Source organism: Sarcophilus harrisii, chromosome 2 (genome assembly GCF_902635505.1).
Source record: "Sarcophilus harrisii chromosome 2, mSarHar1.11, whole genome shotgun sequence".
NCBI lineage: Eukaryota > Metazoa > Chordata > Mammalia > Dasyuromorphia > Dasyuridae > Sarcophilus > Sarcophilus harrisii.
In genome coordinates this window covers 242472422-242483726 of record NC_045427.1, presented here as the reverse complement: position 1 = coordinate 242483726, position 11305 = coordinate 242472422, and the positions used below count along the sequence as shown (strand labels likewise).

The 11305-nt window shown below is 38.3% G+C and overlaps 1 long non-coding RNA gene across 1 annotated transcript in view; it reads right to left on the bottom strand.

Moving 5' to 3' along the window:
• Window positions 1–6629: 6629 nt before the first annotated feature.
• Window positions 6630–11305, bottom strand: part of LOC116421114 — a 12417-nt gene continuing 7741 nt past the window's right edge. Inside the window, exon 3 of the long non-coding RNA XR_004231430.1 lies at window positions 6630–6714. This is a non-coding gene — a long non-coding RNA (uncharacterized LOC116421114). The remainder of the gene's footprint in view (window positions 6715–11305) is intronic.

Genomic DNA, 11305 nt, shown 5'->3' with positions numbered 1-11305 from the left:
TATGTGCCTCCTCTCCCAGATCTTGGTCCAAGCCCCCAGTGTTTCTGGGCCCAGAACCTTCTCTAAAGTCAACTGGAAAAGTAAATTTTGTTTTGTTTTGTTTTTCTAGTGTCTTTTTAAGGAAAAATACTTCAGGGCCAAAGAAATTAGAATTAAGTTTTCATGTAGAAGGTCAGGTCCTTGTCCTCTAATTAACTTAGAAATGGAAGCATAGCCCTGATTGGCTGGAGGACTCAGATTCATTAGAAAACGAACCCAGACTCTTTTAGCTCCTCCAGATTATTCCTCCGAGAGCCTGATTAGATAAAAGAGATCTTCAAAGATGCTGAATAACCTGGAGGTCCTGCCCTCCTACAATAGGCTTCAAGCCCAGCTAGTTGAGATATTGAGTGGCCAGCAGAATTCTCCTGAATCCTAACTGTCCAGGCCCTAACCCTCCTACCCTGATTGTCCACGAACATATCCTCATCTAGGAGATAACCCTTATGTCCAGGAAGGATGGAAGAAGGTAATGTTGTAGGCCCTCGACTAAGAGCAGAAAAGTCTCTTCTTGTTGATGAAGGGATGGCAATTCCTTTTGTGGCTCTGCTCATTCTGGATGTAGATGACACATTCATGTCATGGGGTGATAGGGCATCTTCCAGAGCTGAGGATGCTGTCTGCAGTAGTTGGGTATCACCATCCCATAGACTTGGACCCAGTCACGAGCTCCATGACAGTTATTCTGATGAACCAGCCTGTTCTCAGCCAAGATGGAGATTTCTCCCCATCCTTGCCCCTCTCACCCTGGAAGAAGTCATCAAACAGATGCATGGAGGTGGCCATGTTGGGGAAAGCAAGATTCAGGCACTGGATGACATGTAGTAGCTCCCATTGAGTTTTTGCTTTTTCTGGCAGGTCTCCAGAAGATGAACAGACTGGTGTCTTAACTTAATCTGCTGGGGCCACCATAGAACATGGTACACACTGGAGTGAGCCACAAGTCAAAATATGATCTTGCTGCCCATAATCTGTGGTGGGTACATATAGTACACTCCTTCACTCAATCTCTGGTCCTTAGAAGGTGGTTTGAGCTGCTGCTGATCACTCACACAATGGTGACAGTGGAAGTTCAGTGTCTTATCGCCAAGGCTAGGACATAGCTGTCTCTCCCCACTCCTTCAGTTGTAGCCAGTGGAGTACCTTGAAGAGAACTCTAGGAGAAGACGTTATTGACATTGTTGGAGCTGGGTGATAAGCACAAACAGGGCTCCTAAAACCACTGATCTTTGGCCTTTATTTTTATTTATCTTCCTTCTAGCAATCTTGGAGTAGGAGTGGCCTTCTGATCACCTGGGAGAAGGGGTAAAGGCTCACACAGTCTCAGGGAGAGTCCAAATCCAGTCCTGCCACATGGCACTGCAGCTGGCTCCCAAGAGCCTCCATAGCACTGAAGCCCTCCTGGTCCGGGCCCCGATACCTACTCTTACCGTTTTTGACCCAAGTGCTTGCATTTTTTTTAGCTTGGAAGTTATTGCCCTTCTGGCTCCCAAGTGTAACCTGTCCCGGATGGCTGGCTTTTCCAAACTTTGACAGGCAGAAGAACGTTCTTCCCAGCTGAATTTGAATTAGGTTGCAGAAAGTGGTTGGAGGAATATTAAAAAGAAGCCCTAATTTATACAAATTTCAAAGACAATTAAAATTATTGAATGAAAGAATGAGCCCAACCAGATATTTTTACCATTGTTCATTTCATATGTTGAAGGAATCATCTGCAATTTTTTGAAAGAATCCAATATTATGAGGGCAGAAGGGATTTTAGAAGTCATCAAGTCCAACCTAATCTGACTACACATACCCTTTTCAACATTCCTGACAAGCGATAAATTGAGTTTTTGCTTGAAGACCTTGACCTAGGGAAAATTTCTCACTTCCTAGACAATCTACTCCACTTTGGGGTGAGCTAATTATTAGAAAGTCTTCCTCACCACAAGCCTAAATTATTCCTTTAGCAACTTCATTCTCCTGTTTCTAATTCTGCCCTATCTGGGGCCAAATAGGATAAATCTATTCTCTCTTCCAGGTGATAGTTCTTCAAACACTTGAAGGAAACTGGCTTGTCTCCTCTGTCTTCTCTTTGCTAAGCTAAATACTACATTTCCTTCAACTTCATGAAGGATTTCTTATGGCACAATTTCAAGACACTTCATTCAATTAAATTCATGGTTTATGGAGTTTCTGTGTACTCTGCGTTGTGCTGAGCCAGGAGCCTTAAGGCTAGATGAGTGCTTCAGATCAGTCAGATCTGAAAATATTACCTCCCTGAAATGACTGTGAATACCATTAGGAAGAAAGGATTTAATTCGTCAAGATTTTGAGAGTCTATATGTCTGCTACATAACTGAAGTCCATCCATATCCCATGCTCTTCACCAATGGGTAGCTGAGTGAGTATTGTGTATGTAGTTTGGGACCTAATTCAAGGAAAATTTGCAAAGGTAAAGCTGGATGATGACCTCTTTCATACAAACTCGTATTTATTGTAGTTTGTGCCATTCAATTTGTTATTTAGTTATATTCAGTTTTTTACTATTAGCTAATTGGTAGTCTTTTTTTTCCTATAATATGACATAGTGGGCAAAAAAAAAATCAGCCTCAGAGGCAAGAAAACCTAAGTTCAAATCCTTTCTTTGAGACATATTTCTCTACAGTCTTCTGTACAACTCTGAACCTTTCAGCGCTTTAGGCATCTCTTTAAGACTCTAAGTTGTAGGTAGGTAAGTAGAACTCAGTTAAATTTTAATTGTTAGCATTAGACCTTAAAAATGAATAACTGCAAATCAGAGCTTGATCTATTCTTTTGTTGATTGTCAGACTTAAGGAAGTGATGGAGAAAATGTTAATAATACAAATTAAACTTAATGCATTTTTTTTTTTTGCTAGAGAGCCAGTTGCTGAATATTTGCCAGCATATACATCAGGGAAACTTAATGCATTTATTTTGCTAGAGAGCTAGTTGCTGAATATTGGCCAGCATATAAACATCAGAGAAGCTGTTGACCTGCATTGATAAAATGAGTTTCCTAACTTAGAAATTCCCTATACCAATGAAATCATAGGTCCAGTCCCACCTCTTTTTTCCAGGTGAACTGTGAGATCTCTTAGGGGAGAAATATCCTCTTTTGTTCTTACAATACTAATAGCACAAGACTAGGAATCCAGTAGATGCTCAGTAACTTTATATAGGTATTATGTATATGTACAAACATGTATATATATTTATATATGTATATATAATTTATGTCTACATATGCATAAGTGTATATTTCCCTTCTACAATATTAGAAAAGGTCTGTGAGTTCATCAGTGTGGACTTATTTTCTCAACTGATAAAGATTATATTCCCTACAGTCAGAGATCTTATGAGTTGGTATAGTCAAAAAAAAAATTTCAGCCTCTAGTAGCCAATCTTCCTCTGATAAGCCCTTTATGATAGAACTACAGGGCTCATACAACTGAATGTAAGGGTAATGAAATTATTATTTATTATTGGTAAATTATCAGACTTATTTTATAAACCTATATATCCAGGGTCATGTAAAAATTAGTCAGATGAAAGGGGTCATGAGTAGGAAAAGTTTAAGAAGCCCTGCTATAAACAATCCAAATTCAGCAGAACTTACCAAAGTTTGGACAGTACTGGAATAGTTTTTGAGAATCCATAATTATCTCTTTTTCAAATCTGATTTTAGTGCAGCTCAAATGGGATTGGGGCAGTTAGATGGAATAGTGATAGAGTGTCAGGCCTGGAATCAAGAAGACAGACTCATCTTCCCGAGTTTAAATCTGACCTCAGAGACTTACTAGCTGTGAGACCCTAGGTGAGTCTCTTAACCCTCTTTGCCTCAGTTTCCTTATTTGTAAAATGAGTTGGAGAAAGAAATAGCAAACCACTCCAGCATCTATGCCAAAAAACCCCTACATGTTTCACAGAGTCAGATGTGACTGAAAAACAATTTATGATAACAAATGTAAATATCAAGACTCTCTCTTTATATATAATATATATATATATATACATATATATATTATCCATTATAACCACATAAAAGAACAGTGTTGTAAAATTTACTTGAAAAAAGTTTCTTGGAACCACATTCAGAATAGATTTTTTTAAAGGCTCATAGATGTAAAGGTCAAAGGAATGTTAGAGACTATTGATTTTGATTTAATAAATGAAGAAACTGAGTCACAGAGAGTGACTTAGCCATACACATACTCCTTGTAAGTGTCTAGTAGTAAGATCTGAACCCAGATCTTTATGACTCTGAGTTCCGTGTTTCATCCAACACACCATGATAGCTCTCAATCTAAGTAACTGTTCCCATGGGCATTTGCGTGAGTGTGTGTATAAAATGGTAGCAATAGAAGTGGAAAGCTAGAAAAATAAAGCAGGAGAGGATGTCTTAGCTCATTGTTTAATTCTGGAGGCCAGCACAAAACAATTCAGAAGCTGGATATATGATTATTATGATGCCTTTACGCATCAGTTGTCAGAGTGTCCAAGGAGAGAAATTGGACAGGTATAAAAATGAGATTAGGATGGAGGTTCTATCTGAGTGAGCTTTGGTAGTCTGGGGCTATTTAAAGTACCAGGGAAGAAAAACAATGTAAAGAATGAAGGGATCTTTTTCACAATGAGGAATTTAAATGCAGAGGAGGCAGCAGAGCCAAGCATTTCACATGAAAAATTATTCAGCTGACTCCTCATGTGGGTGAAAGAAAGTGGATGAAGCTAGGGAACAATGATGCAAGATGAGAAGAAGGTTGTTGATGAAATAATACAGATCTCTATCCAAGAGTGACACTAGTCAGTGACATTTCTAATTCCTTGCCAAATGTTGTGTTGAAACATTCTTTATGACTTTTCATCTATCAGATTCACTCTATTAAGCCTCTCAAGGATACCTTTGGGATGGGAGAAATGAAGAGTAGGTCAAGGAGGTCCATTCCACTTCCTATTTTCTCTATTGGAATAAGTTTTGAATGGGAGAGAGCATGAATAGTTGAAAAAAAATTGCATTTGAAGTTTGAGGGAATGGGTTCAATTCCTAACTCTTCTGCCTGAGAGACATTGGATAAGTTGCTTACACTATCTGGGACTCCCTTTCTTATATATAAAATGATATTTTGGCTAGGTGATTTCCTTTTGTTAAATTATTAAATTTATGATTAAATCTCCACCAAAATGCAGCTTCTTGCTCCTAATTAAACCAATTTTATAGAGAGTTCAGTTGGAGACGTTTAAAAACGTTTCCAGTGACAGGTTGAATAGAAACATTTGTATGGTGTTTAAGAATATTTGGAGCAAGAGAGGCTTTGGGGATAACATTCAGGAAAGCCAAACAAGAGTGAAATCAGTTTGACAAGATTCTGACCTCAGCCAAAATACGTGCAAGGAAAGAAAATGGGATGTGTTGGGAAGATTAATTGCTTCCCTGTGATATTAATTTCCAGCATGTGTCCAACTGTTGCTTAGTTTCTTCCCCTGAGAAGGGCTAACAGCATACATTTCAGTCTGATTTAAATAAATATGATTGTTCAACTTTCAGTCTGATTGTTAAGCTTCTTTCTGAAGTAGTGTATATCTGTGTTTCTAGATTAGACATTTTGAAGCTGTGGCCTCTTCCTCCCTTCATCCCCATCCTCCAGTTAATTTGGAATGGAGGGATATTTGCTAATTACTAGGGCCCAGAGGAAAGACACTTTCTTTTTTGCAATTTGCTCTTGGGTAAAAGACAAAACACACAAACAGCTCATCTAACTCAGAAGTACAAATAATTCCATCTGTTCAATTTACAAAGAAAAAGTTGGATCCTGTCTGTTCACAACCCAGGAAACAGTTTATTCCTTCATAAATTTCCCCCTTTACTAAAACTCTTTAATATCCTGGTACCTCTTCTGGCTAGGAGGTAGCTATGGATTAAATAACAAAAAAAACATTTTTATAATGTTTTAAGAATTGCAAATCACTTTAAAATATTATTTCATTTGATCCTCATAACAGCCCTGGGCAGTTGATGCTATTATTATCTCCTCTTTATTTTGGAGGAAAAGAAAATAATGCCAGTGAAATACAATGTCTGATAGGCCTAATGTATTGGAAACAAGACAAGTATGGGACAACTTGTACACAGATAGATAAATTCTATCTATCCAACTATCTATCCATCCATCAATTTATCCTGTCTTTCTATCCCTATCAACCATCTTTCCATACATTAATCTATCTTTATCTTTTTCTCTTTATCCTCTATTACTGATGACTTCTTCCTCTCTTCCTTTCTTCCCTCTCTCCCTATCATCTCTCTATCAATCTATTAATAAAAGAGTAAAAGGAGATGTTTTCTCCTATTTCTTTTTTTGGGGGTCAAGCATGTTCATTGTAATTTGGTAAATTTATTTTAATTGTTTCCTGGTGGCAGTTTTCTTACACTCCATTACTGTAGTCACAATTTCTTTTGTTCAGTAAGTCTTTCCATCCTTCTCTGTCATCATCATATTTACCGATCATTTCTTATAGTACACTGATATTCCATTATATTCATGTGTCACAATTGATTTAGCTTTTCTCCTATTTTTCTCCTATAACTTAAAAATTTTTTATTGATTTTTTTTTGCTCTTATGTTGTCAAAATTTTCCTCTGTGCTTCTCTTCTCCTCCTCCTTCTTCTTCCTAGAAAAACATCCCATATAACAAGTAATTTTTTTTAAAAAGAAAAAGAGTAGAAAAAACAATCAGAAAACTGATCAGTATATGGAAAAAGAAATCTAAAACATATGCAGATTCTTACTCATAGACTTCTCACTTCTGCAAAATAATGGGAGAGTATGTACTTCCATGAGACCTTATGAAAGTTCTTACCCCACTTTACCTCATGCACCCCAAGTTATTTTCTTGAAGTCCTATTTAATTTCACTAAGCTTAGATTAACAAGTAGTCCTTTGCTTTGATGCTAGAGGCACCTGGGGAGAAGGAAAAGGGTGACATTAGGTCTTTGTAATATCATTTTTGCCTGTGCTCTCGTGACTTTTATTTTTTCCTTTGGCCAGACAGAAGAATGAAATTTAAGTTGTCTGCTATTCCTCAAGCTTCCTCTAGAGGTCCAAAGACCTATCTTGGTAAAATTCTATATCTGAACTAAAAAAAGAAATATTTTCATTGTCTTAAATAAAATTATCTCTCAGGTCCAGTTAGCAAATATAACCCACAGAAAGTCAAATCTTCCCTTCTATAAGTGGCTTGACTCTCTCTTTTGGAAATAAGATACTTCAAAATGGCAGATCACCGAATCTCTTTGAATTAATATTGTTGTTCAATCATTCTGTTGTGTTTAGAGCCCATCAACTATAGCAGTCCACTTTTTAATGAATTTTTGCAGGTTCCAAAAACAAAAATAAACTTCATTCATTCACCTAGCAGTTGAAATAGCCTATTCAATCTCTTTCCTTTACATCTGAAGTAAGCAGTAAAAGACATAGTCTGTTCCATGAACTGCTTTCAGAGCCTGAGAGTAATGGATTCTTAATCAAACTATTTGATCATATGCCACATCATCTCATATCTGACGCAATATCTCTGTTCAACCTGGAGCTTAAGACTGAGAAGAGAAGAAAAGGAGAAGATCAGAGTGCAATAGGGTATTGTGCTCTGCTTCCATTTATGTGGTGTGAGTGAAGAGGAGCGCCATCACAATAGCAGAGAATCCATGGGATCAGCAGTGCACCATAGGGAAACAAATGCTAGGCTTAGATTCAGAAAGAACTGAATTCAAATCTAGAATCAGACCAGTCATAATGATATGACCTTGGGACAATCATTTAACTCTGTTTGCCTCAGTTTCCTCATCTGCAAAGTCAACTAAAGTAGGAAGTGACAAACCACTCCAGTATCTTTGACCCGAAACAAAGAAGCAGACACGACTGAAAAGCAGCTGAACAAAAAATCATGGTATGAGAAATTTAGAATTGAAAGGGACCCTGGAAATCTTCTAGCCTTCTCTCATTTTAGAAATGAAGGAACTAAGGCCTAGGTAATAAATAGCAAAACAGAAGTAGTGTGTTCCGACTCCAGATTTTGTGGATTTTTTCCCCTGTCACATCAAGATTTGAAATCACACACACACACACACACACACACACACACTATACTCTATCTCTTTCTGTCTCTCATAACATATACCTCTCTCCCCCAAATAAATCAAAAAGTATGAGCCTCTTTTGTATATGTAGCCTTGGGCAAGGTGCTGAGGATGAAGAAAAGATCCCTTGTGTTTGGAGACATCAAAGTCATCTGCACAAATCATGTGCTTCCCAAAAACTTTACCTCAGAGACTAAAAAACAGTATATTGTCAAATGTCATACAAATAATCAATCAAACTAGCAAATAAAGATTGGAGCACCTACTATGTGTAAAATCTGTTAGTTTGTGGAGAGGGAACATTCACACTCACCGAGAATCATGGGTTGACTAGGAAGAAGACTAGAATAGTTATTGATCATCAAAACCACATCACTAGGCTGGAGTGAAGGCCCAGTGCATGTGACCTTGGCTGCTCAGACCCTTAGGAGCTCAGCAGGCTCTGCCATAGATGGCAGCACAAATAGCATCTGCCAACATTTGGAGGGAGATGTGGCAAACTTTGCGTGTCTCCTGTTTCTTTTGAGCTATTACAATTCTGCCTTGCTCACAGATTAGTCTGTGAGTCCGTGAGGGCCTTCTCTGAGGCAGGTACGTCCTACGGGGTGCTACTGTGCCAGCGTCTCCCATGTTCTTCAGAGAGATCTTTGAGAGGGTCCCTGGATCCCTGCTGATCTCCGTGTGACCGCTTGTCTTGTGGAAATTCTCTGTAAAATAGTCTTGCAGGCAAACATACTTTGGGCATTTTAAAAACATGGCAAATCAGTTTCCTGGAGGGACCCTGGTATAGCGTCCAAGGTTCCATGAGGTCAACACAATGGCCTGGTAGGCCTTCAGTTTGATGGCAGTCTAGGAAAAAACCTTCCTTCAGAGCCTCCTAAACACTGGCAGTGCATTCATGCATCAATCTCGTTACTTTTGTGCATAGCCCTGGAAAGTACATTGGCAAAGTAAGTCAACTTATCCAAGCACCCAAATTCTCCCCCCCACTGGCACTCTCCAAAATCCTCCCCCAGACAATTTAAGCTAATCTCTCAAAGCCTGTGCTAGAGCAGCAGAACCCACAAAAGGACAAGGGGAAGTGGTTTCCTTGGCCAAGAAAATGTAGAAAGTTGGCAGGAAAGGCCTATTACTGCAGGGTGATAGTGAAGCCCAGGTTATGCCCCAGCAATCTCGGAGCAGGCCCCGGGATGCCTGAATCAGCAGCAGCAACGGCAGGGCCACTTTCAGAATTCTCAGCCCACAGATGGTAATGGGGTCAAACAGGCGATCAGAAGGAGATTGGCTGGCACTGAGCGATTGCCTGTCCTCAGATCTGGGTCGCAGTCCCAAGGCAAGAAGGAGCAGAGCTTGTGGCTGAAGGGCAGAGAGAATGTTGGTCACCGTTCCAGGGTGGAAAAGAGTGTTTGTAGATAAACACAACAGCAGAGTAGTGAGCACATCTCTCCTGAGATCACACCATCTGGGAAGGACTGTGTCCTGTTCTGAGAGGCCACATCCTGACAAACCATGTTGGCAGACAGGCTAAACCATGTGGAGGGGGTCTGATGGGCACCTGGTACCTCAGAGTTGCTTTAATTTGCATTTCTCTAATCAATAGTGATTTAGAACTTTTTTTTTTTCCATTTCTTCTCCTGTTCAATTTTGGACCCATTTTGAGTGTCTACCCAAGAGTTATATTCTGATAGGTGTATTCTACAGATCATCTACCTAATTACATGTCATCATCTTCATCTTCTAATGTTTTTCCTGTATGGATGGCTATGCCCCTTTTGAGTTGTTATTAATTTTGTCTAAGGAAGCTCTGCAATGTTTCATGGCTTGTTGCAACCAGCACAATGTTTTCTAACTGTAAATAGGCAGGGCCATTTAGGAACACCTATATGAAATCCCTTTTCAACTTGGATTCTGCATCAGGGCTTTTCCATGAAAATAGTGAGCATCAACTTCCTATTTTAAGCTTCGTTTGGTATAAATAATTAGAGAAATGTTGAAGAAGGTTACATCTTCCAAAGAGTAATACACACATATACATACACACAAATATAATATATAGCATAATATATGTATGTATATATGTATAGACATGTGTATATGTATGCTTATATATTTATATATATTACATCTCCCTTTATCCATAAAATCCTATTATCTACTTAATTTCTAGAAACTTTGTGAATCATAATCATCTCAAAACCATATATAAGTCCACTGATGTGTTTAGCTCATTAGCCAGATTATATACTTTTTTTAAACAACAAAAATAACTTAATGAAATAGCAATGTAAATAAAGTAAAACATAATTATTACTTCAAATTGAACTCTTCTATTAACTCACCTCAACTGTAATCTAACTTATGGTGAGGAATCCATTGTGGCTCTTAGAAAGCTTATTATTTTGCTCTAAATAAGCAAACATCACTAGAGCTTTACTTCCTTAAACTAGAAGTGAAGAAACAGTTTTAACTTCCCTCTCTGTTCTAAAAACAGAGTATTGATTATCCTGATTAGTGAAGTTTGAACTATCTGGAGACATTTGTTCTGTTCAGCAATACATCACACCTGGTCTCTCTACCCTATTACAACCTGACTTCCCCACATAGCATATTGACATATGAATCCTCCAAGTTGTAGGAGACTTTGAGGCAGCATTTTGCTTTTCTGAGCCAAATGCTTTTTCCCAAACCATTCATACCACTTTTCCTGTGTAATTCATCATTTGTAATGGTTCCCAATGTATTCACACTCACCATACACTCTCCACTGCTTTTTGGATGATCCTCAAATTCAAATTTTCAGCAACTTTCAGTTTCTTCCATAACTTTCAGTCACATAGCACCACTAGAAGACCCATAGTGCCAAAAATGGATCTTGCTTCAGGGAGAAGCTTAGAATCATTAAAAGAACTGGGAGCTTTCCAAATGTATCTAGCATAGTCCTATTCTTCTGTTTAGTGCTGAATCCAAATCTAGCTCATTATACATTTGCAGTTCAACTATATGTCCCAATGACCAAGCTTTGGGAGTTGGACAATCAACAATATGTATTCTGGATATTAAATATTCTTCATGCAATTAGTTTTCATGTGTCTTCAATGATTTTTTAAATTAATTATGGCTCTCACT